At 43.0% G+C, this 14,443-nt stretch overlaps 1 protein-coding gene across 1 annotated transcript in view; it reads right to left on the reverse strand.

Moving 5' to 3' along the window:
- The window catches only part of LOC115176884 (synaptic vesicle glycoprotein 2A), an 83,142-nt gene extending 69,612 nt beyond the window's left edge, over window positions 1-13,530 (reverse strand). The window contains exon 1 of the mRNA XM_029737240.1: window positions 13,159-13,530. The gene's annotated coding sequence lies outside the window, so the exon portion shown is untranslated. The remainder of the gene's footprint in view (window positions 1-13,158) is intronic.
- Window positions 13,531-14,443: the final 913 nt, after the last annotated feature.

Below are 14,443 nucleotides of genomic sequence, written 5' to 3' on the forward strand. Positions count from 1 at the left end.
CCTCTGCCACCTCATCCAACTGCAGATGTCTGTAATAACTCCCCCGTGTAAGTACGTGCTCCACTGTCATCACTCTAAATCCCATTTCTTTTAAATGTATTTTTATTTCAACTTTATTTAACCAGGTAGGCCAGTTGAGAACAAGTTCTCATTTACAACTGCGGCCTGGCCAAGTTAAAGCAAAGCAGTGCGACACAAACAACAACCCAGAGTTACACATGGAACAAACAAGCGTACAGTCAATAACACAATAGAAAAAAAGGGAAGTCTATATACAGTGTGTGCAAATGGCGTGAGGAGGTAAGGCAATCAATAGGCCATAGTAGCGGAGTAATTACAATTTAGCAAATTAACACTGGAGTGATAGATGAGCAGATGATGATGTGCAAGTAGAAATACTGGTGTGCAAGAGCAGAAAAGTAAATAAAAACAATATGGGGATGAGGTCAGTAGATTGGGTGGGCTATGACCAGTGAGATATACCTGCTGGAGCGCATGCTATGGGTGGGTGTTGTTATCGTGACCAGTGAGCTGAGATAAGGCGGAGCTTTACCTAGCATAGACTTATAGATGACCTGGAGCCAGTGGGTCTGGCGACGAATATGTAGCGAGGGCCAGCCGACTAGAGCATTCAGGTCGCAGTGGTGGGTGGTATAAGTGGCTTTGGTGACAAAACGGATGGCACTGTGATAGACTGCATCCAGTTAGCGGAGTAGAGTATTGGAAGTTATTTTGTAAATGACATAGCTGAAGTCGAGGATCGGTAGGATAGTCAGTTTTACGAAGGTATGTTTGGCAGCGTGAGTGAAGGGGGCTTTGTTGCAAAATAGGATGCCGATTCTAGATTTAATTTTGGATTGGAGATGTTTAATATGAGTCTTGAAAGAGAGTTTACAGTCTAGCCAGACACCTAGGTATTTGTAGTTGTCCACATATTCTAAGTCAGAACCGTCCAGAGTGGTGAAGCTAGTCGGGTGGGTGCAGGCAGCGAACGGTTGAAAAGCATGCATTTGGTTTTACTAGCGTTTAAGAGCAGTTGGAGGCCACGGAAGGACTGTTGTATGGCATTGAAGCTCGTTTGGAGGTTAGTTAACACAGTGTCCAAAGAAGGGCCAGATGTATACAGAATGGTATCGTCTGCATAGAGGTGAATCAGGGACTCACCAGCAGCAAGAGCGACATCATTGATATATAAAGAGAAAAGTCGACCCGAGAATTGAACCCTGTGGTACCCAATAGAGGCTGCCAGAGGTCCAGACAACAGGCCCTCCGATTTGACACACTGAACTCTGTCTGAGATGTAGTTGGTGAACCAGGCGAGGCAGTCATTTGAGAAACCAAGGCTGTTGAGTCTGCCGATAACAATACGGTGATTGGCAGAGTCGAAAGCCTTGGCCAGGTCGATGAAGACGGCTGCACAGTACTGTCTTTTATCAATGGCAGTTATGATATCGGTTAGCACCTTGAGTGTGGCTGAGGTGCACCCGTGACCAGCGTGGAAACCGGATTGTACAGCGGAGAAGGTATGGTGGGATTCGAAATGGTCAGTGATCTGTATATTAACTTGGATTTCGAAGACTTTAGAAAGGCAGGGCAGGATGGATATAGGTCTATGACAGTTTGGGTCTAGAGTGTCACCCCCTTTGAAGAGGGGGATGACCGCGGCAGCTTTCCAATCTTTAGGGATCTCTGTCGATACGAAAGAGAGGTTGAACAGACTGGTAATAGGGGTTGCAACAATGGCGGCAGATAATTTTAGAAAGAGGGTCCAGATTGTCTAGCCCAGCTTATTTGTACGGGTCCAGGTTTTGCAGCTCTTTCAGAACATCTGCTATCTGGATTTGGGTGAAGGAGAAGCTGGGGAGGCTTGGGCAAGTAGCTGCGGGGGGTGCGGAGCTATTGGCAGGGGTTGGGGTAGCCAGGAGGAACGCATGGCCAGCCGTAGAGAAATGCTTATTGAAATTCTCGATTATCGTGGATTTATTGGTGGTTACAGTGTTACCTAGCCTCAGTGCAGTGGGCAGCTGGGAGAAGTTGCTCTTATTTTCCATGGACTTTGTGTTTTAGGGAACGTTTGACAGTGATGACAAGGCAATGAGGCAGTGATCGCTGAGATCCTGATTGAAAACAGGTGTATTTGGAGGGCAAGTTGGTCAGGATAATATCTATGAGGGTGCCCATGTTTACGGATTTAGGGTTGTACCTGGTGGGTTCCTTGATCATTTGTGTGAGATTGAGGGCATCTATCTTAGATTGTAGGACTGCCAGGGTGTTAAGCATATCCCAGTTTAGGTCACCTAACAGAACAAACTCTAAAGATAGATGGGGGGAAATCAATTCACATATGGTGTCCAGGGCACAGCTGGGAGCTGAGGGGGTCTATAACAGTGAGAGACTTATTTCTGGAGAGATTTTTTTTAATTAGAAGCTCGAACTATTTGGGCATAGACCTGGAAAGTATGACAGAACTTTGCAGGCTATCTCTGGAGTAGGTTGCAACTCCTCCCCCTTTGGCAGTTCTATCTTGAAGGAAAATGGAAATCTCAGAATTTTTGGTGGCCTTCCTAAGCCAGGATTCAGACACGGCAAGGACATCAGGGTTGGCGGAGTGTGCTAAAGCAGTGAGTAAAACAAATTTAGGGAGGAGGCTTCTGATGTTAACATGCATGAAACCAAGGCTTTTTCAGTTACAGAAGTCAACAAATGAGAGTGCCTGGGAACATTTAGAAGCGGACCGCCTTCATAAAAGGACATGTTTGTCTCATTGATTATATACTAGACCTATAGGCTGTTCCTTCCCAAGCATAAATCCTCAGTGCAAATACTGTGCAAACAGTACCATCTGCCCATTATAGAACAGGTATTTTCCGATGATGAGGTTTCAGATGATAGATGCCTTTATTAATAAGATAAGAAGTGTCTTTAGTTACAAACCCAAACCGGATCAGGTCACCACCAATTACAAAGCCACAATCAACTCTCATTGGCTGTGTTTACACAGGCAGCCCAATTCTGATATTTTTTTTCTAATATTTCGTCTTTTGAGCAATCACATCTGATGTTTTCACATCAGATCTTTTTCAGAGCCCAATATAACAATAATGTGCAATTGAAAAGCCACTTATTCTTACATTGGTTCAAAATACTGCCTTCAACAAGGCAAAAGGAAGTGTCCTCTTCAGCTGTGGATTAAGAAGGACAGCTGTCGGTTGGTATGATCACACATCTTCCCTTAAACTATGCTATTCTGGTGAGAAGACATGCTAAACCAGTGTTACAATGTTACAGCATATTAACTAGAGCTTCCGAAAGGATTGAATGAAAAAACAGATCAGAATTGGCCTGCCTGTGTAAACGCAGACATTGAAGCTGACTAAGAGGTAACATAATAGAACCTTTAATGGAAAACCTCATCAACACCAAGTTACAGTACAATACTGCAGAGAGAGAGTGGCTTGGAGTCATCAGCAGCCTTGCGATATTCATCAGAAGTGCAGCTAAAGCAGCTCTGCTAAACTGCAGCTCCAGTGCATTATGACTCATGCCTGATAAACCCAACTGAAATACAGTGGAACATGCCAGTAATTGCCTGCTGATGTCCAAAATAGTTTTCTTACTATTAATAAACACACAGTCAAATGTGAATTAAGTTGCTGGGAATTTCCACATATATGATTTGATGTGTTATAGTCCAAATTAATATCAATTGGCTTCAGATTTACATGGTGAGGAGATAAGACGCATGGCCATGATTAGTTATGGGGAAAACCATCAATATCTTTATAGGTAACTGCAGTAATCTTCATCCCTGTTTCTTCACTACCTGGGTAGGCCTACAGTATATGTAATTATAAACTGGGTGGTTCGAGCCCTGAATGCTGATTGGCTGACAGCCATGGTATATCAGATTGTATACCATGGGTATGACAAACATTTATTTTTACTGCTCTAATTACGTTGGTAACCAGTTTATAATAGCAATAAGGCACCTCGGGGGTTTGTGGGTTATGGCTAACATACTACGGCTAAGGGCTGTTTCCAGGCACTCCGCGTTGCGTCGTTCTTAAGAACAGCCTTTAGCCTTTGTATATTGGCCATATACCACACCCTCTCGTGCCTTATTTATTTATTTATTTATTTTATTTTATTTCACCTTTATTTAACCAGGTAGGCAAGTTGAGAACAAGTTCTCATTTACAATTGCGACCTGGCCAAGATAAAGCAAAGCAGTTCGACAACATACAAAAACACAGAGTTACACATGGAGTAAAACAACATACAATCAATGATTATTGCTTAAATATACCTCAAACAGTATCTAATGTATCACGTTTCTGGTTGAGCCATATTTTCACACCATACTCCCACTTGTGGTTTTGCTAACAAAACCTTGGCTTGACTCAATGTCATGTGTGCAGAGCATTGCATGCTGGGCCGTGTCAGTGCGGCCCACTCACTGCTGGCACACGTCCGGTCTGTTTAAAGTGATCCCCATAGGGTCCAGTCAACAAACACCTATGCTGGTACCATTCTGTCCACCATGGTGAAACACATACACACTGAGGAGGATGTATATCTAGTCAAGTCTATTTGATTGGGAGTATGTTTCTGTTCAACAGGGAGCAAATAACACTTTGATAGATATTACTCATTTCCATTGTACACATCGAGCGAGAGACCAAATTCACACAAAAATTGGTTCCCCTTGGAGCGGATGAGGTGCCGCTTTGAAAGACCAGAGGTTAAACCAATACCATTTCACTTCATCTAACTTGAAGCGAAAGTTGCATGAGTTGCAGTTAGGAGAATACTCAACAACATGATAGACTATCTGCAGAAATTGTTGCAACCCCTATTACTAGCCTGTTCAACCTCTCTTTCGTGTCGTCTGAGATTCCCAAAGATTGGAAAGCAGCTGCGGTCATCCCCCTCTTCAAAGGGGGGGACACTCTTGACCCAAACTGCTACAGACCTATATCTATCCTACCCTGCCTTTCTAAGGTCTTCGAAAGCCAAGTCAACAAACAGATTACCGACCATTTCGAATCCCACCGCACCTTCTCTGCTATGCAATCTGGTTTCAGAGCTGGTCATGGGTGCACCTCAGCCACGCTCAAGGTCCTAAACGATATCTTAAACGCCATCGATAAGAAGCAATACTGTGCTGCCGTATTCATTGACCTGGCCAAGGCTTTCGACTCTGTCAATCACCACATCCTCATCGGACTCAATAGCCTTGGTTTCTCAAATGACTGCCTCGCCTGGTTCACCAACTACTTCTCTGATAGAGTTCAGTGTGTCAAATCAGAGGGCCTGTTGTCCGGACCTCTGGCAGTCTCTATGGGGGTGCCACAGGGTTCAGTTCTTGGGCCGACTCTCTTCTCTGCATACATCAATGATGTCGCTCTTGCTGCTGGTGAGTCTCTGATTCACCTCTACGCAGACAACACCCTTCTGTATACATCTGGCCCTTCTTTGGACACTGTGTTAACAATCCTCCAGACGAGCTTCAATGACATACAACTCTCCTTCCGTGGCCTCCAACTGCTCTTAAATACAAGTAAAACTAAATGCATGCTCTTCAACCGATCGCTGCCTGCACCTGCCCGCCCGTCCAGCATCACTACTCTGGACGCTTCTGACTTAGAATATGTGGACAACTACAAATACCTAGGTGTCTGGTTAGACTATAAACTCTCCTTCCAGACTCGCATCAAGCCTCTCCAATCCAAAGTTAAATCTAGAATTGGCTTCCTATTTTGCAACAAAGCATCCTTCACTCATGCTGCCAAACATACCCTTGTAAAACTGACCATCCTACTGATCCTCGACTTCGGCGATGTCATTTACAAAATAGCCTCCAACACTCTACTCAATAAATTGGATGCAGTCTATCACAGTGCCATCCGCTTTGTCACCAAAGCCCCATATACTACCCACCACTGTGACCTGTACGCTCTCGTTGGCTGGCCCTCGCTTCATACTCGTCGCCAAACCCACTGGCTCCAGGTCATCGACAAGACCCTGTTAGGTAAAGTCCCCCCTTATCTCAGCTCGCTGGTCACCATAGCAGCACCCACCTGTAGCACGAGCTCCAGCAGGTATATCTCTCTGGTCACCCCCAAAGCCAATTCCTCCTTCGGCCGCCTCTCCTTCCAGTTCTCTGCTGCCAATGACTGGAACGAACTACAAAAATCTCTGAAACTAGAAACACTTATCTCCCTCACAAGCTTTAAGCACCAGCTGTCAGAGCAGCTCACAGATTACTGCACCTGTACATAGCCCATCTATAATTTAGCCCAAACAACTACCTCTTCCCCTACTGTATTTATTTATTTTGCTCCTTTGCACCCCATTATTTCTACTTTGCACTTTCTTCCACTGCAAATCTACCATTCCAGTGTTTTACTTGCTATATTGTATGTACTTCGCCACCAGGGCCTTTTTTTGCCTTTACCTGCCTTATCTCACCTCATTTGCTCACATTGTATATAGACTTATTTTTCTACTGTATTATTGACTGTATGTTTGTTTTACTCCATGTGTAACTCTGTGTTGTTGTATGTGTCGAACTGCTTTGCTTTATCTTGGCCAGGTCGCAATTGTAAATGAGAACTTGTTCTCAACTTGCCTACCTGGTTAAATAAAGGTGAAATAAAAAATGTAATAAAAGGTAATAAAGTCATTGAATTGCCCTCAAGGAATAAGTCTAGGTAGACATTTGAGTGCTCTGTTGAGGTAAGGCAGACAGATAGAGAGCCTTGGGACTCCCCTGAGGACATGCATACAAGCTCGCACGCACTCACACACACACACACCATTTTATTTCATGTCTATCTGCCCCAAACTGCAAAGAAAGGAGAGAAAAGAGTATCATTTTGAAAAAGAAAGTTGTGGAAAATAGGAAAGGGTGAGGTGAGGTTATTACAGTAACAGCTAAGTTATGACTCAGTTCCTTTTTCTCTCTCCCATTATTCAGATATCTGCTGCTCTGGTTTAACCATCCAGGGGTGGCCTGGGCTGGTCGAAACATCCATCAGTTATTGACTGCTCTGGTCTGAGCGTCCAGGGGGGGCCTGGACCGATCGAAACACCCATCCATTATTCATGCCTGGTTTTCTGGGCACAAGGACAGAGGTGCAGCGGCCAAGTCATCCCTAAGTGGTGATGTATGGGTGCATGAGGTGATAAACTCCCACCAACAGGATATTGGTCAAATGTATTCAGCTTACAGTAGTCTACAACGATGTGGGCAATATACAATACCCGTCAAACATTTGGACACACCTACTCATTCAAGAGTTTTCTTTATTTTTTCTATTTTCTACATTGTAGAATAATAGTGAAGACATCAAAACTATGAAATAACACATATGGAATCATGTAGTAACCAAAAAAGTGTTAAACAAATCCAAATATATTTGAGATTTGAGATTCTTCAAAGTAGCCACCCGTTGCCTTGATGACAGCTTTGCACACGCTTGTCATTCTCTCAACCAGGTTCATGAGGTAGTCACCTGGAATGCATTTCAATTAATAGGTGTGCCTTGTTAAAAGTTAATCTGTGGAATTTCTTTCCTTCCTAAAGCGTTTGAGCCAATCAATTGTGTTGTGACAAGGTAGGGGTGGTATACAGAAGATAGCCCTATTTCGTAAAAGACCAAGTCCATATTATGGTAAGCACAGCTCAAATAATCAAAGAGAAATGACAGTTCATCATTACTTTAACCTCTACAGGATCAGTGTTCCCACCCGCGGGACGGTTGAGCTAACATAGGCTAATGTGATTAGCGTGAGGTTGTAAGTAACAAGAAAATTTCGAAGGACAAAGACATATCTGATATGGACAGAAAGCTTTAATTCTTGTTAATCTAACTGCACTGTCCAATTTACAGTAGCTGTTACAGTGAAAGAATACCATGCTATTGTTTGAGAGTGCACAGTTATGAACTTGAAAATGTATTACTAAACCAATTAGGCACATTTGGGCAGCCTTGATACAACATTTTGAACAGAAATGCAAAGGTTCATTGAATCAGTCTAAAACTTTGCACATACACTGCTGCCATCAAGTGGCCAAAATCTAAATTCCGCCTAACCTGGAATATTACATTTAGGCCTTTCTCTTGCATTTCAAAGATGAGAAGAAAAAAAAAATTAAAACATGTTTTTTTATTTGTATTATCTTTTACCAGATCGAATGTGTTATATTCTCCTACATTAATTTTACATTTCCACCAACTTCAAAGTGTTTCCTTTCAAATGGAATCAAGAATATGCATATCCTTGCTTCAGGTCCTGAGTTACAGGCAGTTAGATTTGGGTATGTAATTTTAGGCGAAAATTGAAAAAAAGGGTCCGATACTTTAAGACATGAAGGTCAGTCAATCCGGAACATTTCAAGTTTATTCAAGTGTAGTCGCAAAAACCATCGAGCGCTATGATGAAACCGGCTCTCGTGAGGACCGCCACAGGAAAGGAAGACCCAGGAAAGGAAGACCCAGAGATACCTCCGCTGCAGAGGATATGTTCACTAGAGTTAACTGCACCTCAGATTGCAGCCCAAATAAATGCTTCACAGAATTCAAGTAACAGACACATCTCAACATCAACTGTTCAGAGGAGATTGCGTGAATCAGGCCTTCATGGTCGAATTGCTGCAAAGAAACCACTACTAAAGGACACTAATAATAATAAGAGACTTGCTTGGGCCAAAAAACACGAGCAATGGACATTAGACCAGTGGAAATCTGTCCTTTGGTCTGATGAGTCCAAATTGGAGATTTTTGGATCCAATCGCCTTATCCACTTATCCATTCACCTACGCAGAGTAGGTGAATGGATGATCTCTGCATGTGTGATTCCCACCGTGAAGCATGGAGGAGGAGGTGTGGGGGTGCTTATTTAGAATTCAAGGCACACTTAACCAGCATGGCTACCACAGCATTCTGCAGCAATACGCCATCTCATCTGGTTTGTGCTTAGTGGGATTATCATTTGTTTTTGAACAATGACCTAAAATACACATCCAGGCTGTGTAAGGGCTATTTGACCAAAGAGAGTGATGGAGTGCTGCATCAGATGACCTGGCCTCCACAATCACCCAACCTCAACCCAATTGAGATGGTTTGGGATGAGTTGGACCGCAGACTGAACCTAGACAGTATGCATGGTTCTGCAGAGAAAGAGAGAGAGAGGTCCCCTCTGGAAAGGGCACAGCCCAACATGAGTCACGTCATCATTGTCATCATTCCCTGGGTGGAACCTCTCAGTGTGCGTAGTCAACCTGGGCTCACTACAGCAGTTAGCAACACCACGTCAAACAGCATGTCATCCCAGCATCCATTTTAGTTCCCTTCACTACTATATGGATATTCAAAGTAAAACTGCATTCGCAGTACCTATAATGAAAACGTTAATTATAAGCATCTGTGGCAGTTGCCCTTGCTACAGAAAAGTTGAATATACAAAATATTGTACTATTTGAGAGGGCTTCTTCATGTCAGTTTTGAGAGGTAACAAGGGAATGAAATGAGTGGTATATGCAGAGGGAGACAACTCAATGAGCTTGTTATACCCTTCAATGATGTAACGGTCCATAGGTTTTAACAGTCCAGTACTTGAATTTGATGTTGGTGGTGTCCATGTCAAGGGGAACTACTTTGTACCACTTCTGTCCACCTTTAAACGGAGACTCTGATTCTCTAATAGAAGCTATTGGCATTTGATTATACCTACTGTAATGCCTGAGTTGTGATGCCTACGTATGAAATAATAGATATGTAGAGGGTTTTTACAATTTTCATGGTCGTTTCATGACTCATAACAACAATGTTGCAGTCAATCTACTGTTTCAAATGTAGCAGTCGGTGTAGATGCTAACACAATAATGCCAGGCTTTGAACTGAAATACGAGAAGACAGTGACTATGTGTGCTGTATTGTGAAAACTTGGAGAGGAAAGTATAAAGCCTCCTTGCTGGAGAAAAGGAATCTTACCAACAGGAAATTGTACACTGCAGTGAAATACCAGAGAGGAGAAGGTAATTTCTCTAACAGAACCCAAGAATATACTGCAGGGATTATGGGAGGAGAAGATGATGATGCTGGGGACTGGGGTACTCTCTATGCAGATATCCTCACCACTGCATTCTGTAGAAACTATGGCAAGCTCTCCATGCTCAGTGTTATGCATTGGATTAATACCATTTGTTGTTGTTGGACTTTTACGAATTTAGCCAATGTGAAGCGTTTGAAATGGCTGCTATACAGCTACAATGCTTGCTCTTGTTTTCCTACTGCGTGCACTGAGGCTATTTGTTTTGCTATTGTGCAGCTACACTGTGTTGTTTACTAGCGCTTTACCGTTTGGTTTACAACATCACGTTCCTCTGAGGTAGATACCCCATATGGCAGATTAAAAGCAAATGTGCTGTCAGTGGAAGACTGATGGTAATGTGCTTTGAGAACTCCGTCGAGAGGCAGAAAAAAGGCATTGATTATCTCTCAGCTGTACGGTAAATCTATAAGAGAGTAGAAATGTAAAACACGTAAGTATGTAATTGACCGATGGCCTGTGTTTCTGGGTTGCTAGGTGGTGATGGAAGTGGACTGTCTAAATTTAGCAGCACCTGCACTGATCAAGTGATCTCAACGATATGTATTGGATACTGGTGGATGGGAATGAGAATGAGTTGAATGTCTGTGTTGCTGGTCCACAGGCTATTTCAGCCTGTTTTAGGATGTGTTATGGTAATGCAGTGCTCACAGTGCTCACAGCCACCGCAGAGTCAAGTTGTAACTTGTGACAAGGCTAATCTTTGAGGACAGCCCAGAGCACACCCTAATCAGCAGAGGTAGCAGGCAGAAAACAAGAGCACCAAACAGTCCAGCTCCCTTCTCTGTCGTCTGGCTAACTGTGGAGGCTGGAGCTGCTGTCTCATATCCACGATACTCTCTCTCTTCAATGGATAACCTCCATTATATTGTTATTGTATCGATTAGATCAACTCTCCCTTAGTATAACCACCCAGAGCTTGATGTCGCAATACTTCCCCAGTTTGCTGGTACTTGATGTACTTGATTGTACTTCTGTGCCACATCACAGCTCAAGGAGACCAAATAGCCACTGTATTTAATGAATACTGCCTTTAACACCACTTTGGCAACGGCTCATCTGGCTTCAAAGGGTTGTTGAACAAGCACAAACAACAGAGGGAGTAATATCAAAACTCCAATGACGATTATGCATTGAAGAGGAGTGTATCATCATGGGCATGACTGTAGCTCTCACCAACCTGAGCTGCCATGCCATTCTCAATGTGTTCTGTTTTACCCTGTACTCTACAGTACACACACCTTTCAGAACGAATCTCTTAAGGTTACACTACAATGAGTATTGCAGCATCAAAAGAGTAGTGAATCAGCCAAGAGACTGACCGAGGAATTACTGCAAGGTTAGAGAAAAACAGACATTTTTATATCTGAGTCACCAACAGGCTTTGCAAGTAGCTACAGCAGGACTTGATTGACAACAAGCATAACAAATGAAAGGGAGGGTAGTAAATACTGTGTCACTATTTGGCAAGCACTGTAATCCAATCCATAGGCTTAGTCAATTAGATTATGAACTGATGTAAATCACAAAGCATCTTCCAATCACATTTTGATCTTAATAAATAGTGTGTTAACCAAATAAAATGAACATTTATAGACTATCATTCTATTGGTAAAGGCCATATTGTAGTTGATCCCTTCCAAGGTGAAAACACATGGACATTGTAAAAACATTCTATGGCTATAGCCTAGTAAACAAAATGTAACAGTGATTGGGAATAAAGGATTGTAAAAGAGATAGGTGTCAATTGTTGTCAAATTATTTTACAATCGGATCGAATATTTTTCCCTGAAGGCCCTTTCTATCAGGCCAACATGTCAATCAGTAACCGTAGCCTATCCGTTCTAGACGCTGGGACAAAGTTGCCTTCAGAAATCGACTGTATAGGCCTATGTGTCATGTTTTTTAATGGCGAGGTCATTGTAGCAGAACTAACGCGACACTGCACGGACAAAGAAAAAAAGTTCTAAGCAAGATTCGTTCATCTTCAGGTTCACAGAGCGCAAGGTCATTTATCGTGTTCTACGCGTAATGAATAGGACGCAGGCGTTTAGCCGGTTATCTTAAAAATAAAAATAAACAGTCTACATATAGCCTATGGTAAATACATTCACTGATGCTCAACAGTGTGTGTAGCCTATACCTTATGGTTCAGGGTGAATATATCCAATCATCAAATCAAATTAAAGCAGTCCAGACTGGTGAAGGGGCGAGGCGATAAGGTGAGTCATTATTTAAATCAACGAAATTTAACCATAAACTAAACTATGGAAGAGTCTTCACCACTATACGTACACGTACTGTAGCCTATATTTAACCAGGTTATGTCACGCTTGAGAAGGGGGGGGGGCAGTGCCCCTGTGACAACAATTTTGGACCCCCTTGTGGCCCCCCTAAATGTGGAGTATGAAATAATTTTTACATAACTAATTTTTGCTATCTTTCTTGTTTTACATCCGTTATTAGACAGTGGCAACGCGGAACACTAATGATTATGAACATGGTCTTTTGCCTGCTAATGCCTGCAATGCAGTGAAGAAAACGATATGACAACAATAACGTCTAATGTAACTGGCCCCTCTAACAGTACAACTGGCCCCAGCTTGGCCCCCCCAGTTGAAATGGTCTAGAACCGCCACTGACAGGGATGGAGCAGGGATGCAGGTTTACATTATTACGCACGAGACCACCGGGCCAAATTCGGTGGCTTTAGAAATGCTATTCGTTCTTTGGAGATATGTTGTTTTTGTTGTAGAAACAGATGTATATCACTTGTATTTTACACACAGACGTTGACTTCTCCTCTTGCTCTTTCACTAACAGGCTATTTAGGGATGGGGTGGGGGGTCATTTTCTATCGGTTGTGCGTTCTTGCTATCACTCAAAATAACCTCGGCAGCTCGGCGTGGACAGCGGTGGAAAACTATTGACTAGGCTATTTAACACAATTATTGCAATACTACCCTAAATGCTCTCGATAAACATCGAGTATGACGAAATATACGGCAAATAAATGTAACCGAGACTTATACTCTTCCTTACCTTTGGTAGAGAAGGTTGGCGTTTTCCCAGTTGACCTCAGCTGTATTTATTTGTTAATAAGGTTGTCACCGTGTTAAAAAAAAAATCAAAAGGTGTTAAATCCGGTCTCTGAAAATTGTTCTGTGGTCACCTACCCAGTTTAGAATACAACCTAACCCTGTTATGTGCACAAGGCTAACGTGGTACGACAGCGCTACCCTACCACACAGCATCCTTCTTGGAGCATCCCCCTCCTATCGAGCATCCCCCTCCTCTCGAGCATCCATCCCTCTAGTCTCGCGTACACCATTCTCTTCGGAGAGGGTGTTCTTTTGGAGCCGTACACTGTTTGTGATGTGGAATTCATTCATTCGTCAAACCACGGGAGCATTTGAAGACATATTTGGCAATATTATAGACGCTATAGATTTCTGCCCAAACTGATATGGATTCGATCGTCTTTCTCGCCATACTCACCAAATTGTTGGTGCATTGAGCTGTGCACGAGATGCCTCTGCCTACACGTGCTGCAGCTCGTGGCTATAATTGGACATGAGAAATTATACTGTTCGATACTGTGTTTGTAAAAGACTGATAAATCTTCTGGGAGAAGTAAAACGTGTAAAATCTTTCGGAAAGGTATTGCTGTAAATTCATCGGGTATTCACAGTCTGCGCAAACCATGTTGTAACACCAAAATATACTAACATACACTACCAAACTGTACACTGCACCAAACATCTAACCCTTATAAGCCTACATATTGCCATGCCAACTGCAAACCCCCTCCATCATGATCTCATCAGACCAGATGAGTTCCTGGCCTTTAGCTTCAAGCCTTACTATAGTCGCCAGCCACAGTCTATTTCAGAGATGGCCAGCTGCCATTTGGACAGGTCCTACAGGCTGGTATCTATTGACCACAGCAGTTCCACTCCTATCTTTTCCCCAATCTCTGCCCTGATTCCACATTAGATAAGCCTATACCCTTTCATTCACAAAAAGTGAGAAGAGTGATTGATTGAAGCTGTCAAAGTAACAGGTCACATGACCGTGATGATGATGGGAACAGGACGAACATCAGGACACCCCATAGTACTCCTGACCTCTGATGCTCTGCACTCAGTCCCAGTGGGATGCTTTGTGCATGCCTAGCATTATGTTACAATAGCTATATGGCTTCTCTTATACTCTTCCCCCCCACCCTGGCTGACATATGGGAGTAGTACAGTGCAACTTCGTCACTGTTCCAATCATTTCCAGCAACGCGTCACTGTCTTCCAATCATTTCCAGCACGGTTTGTTG

This window comes from Salmo trutta, chromosome 37 (assembly GCF_901001165.1).
Source record: "Salmo trutta chromosome 37, fSalTru1.1, whole genome shotgun sequence".
Classification (NCBI taxonomy): domain Eukaryota; kingdom Metazoa; phylum Chordata; class Actinopteri; order Salmoniformes; family Salmonidae; genus Salmo; species Salmo trutta.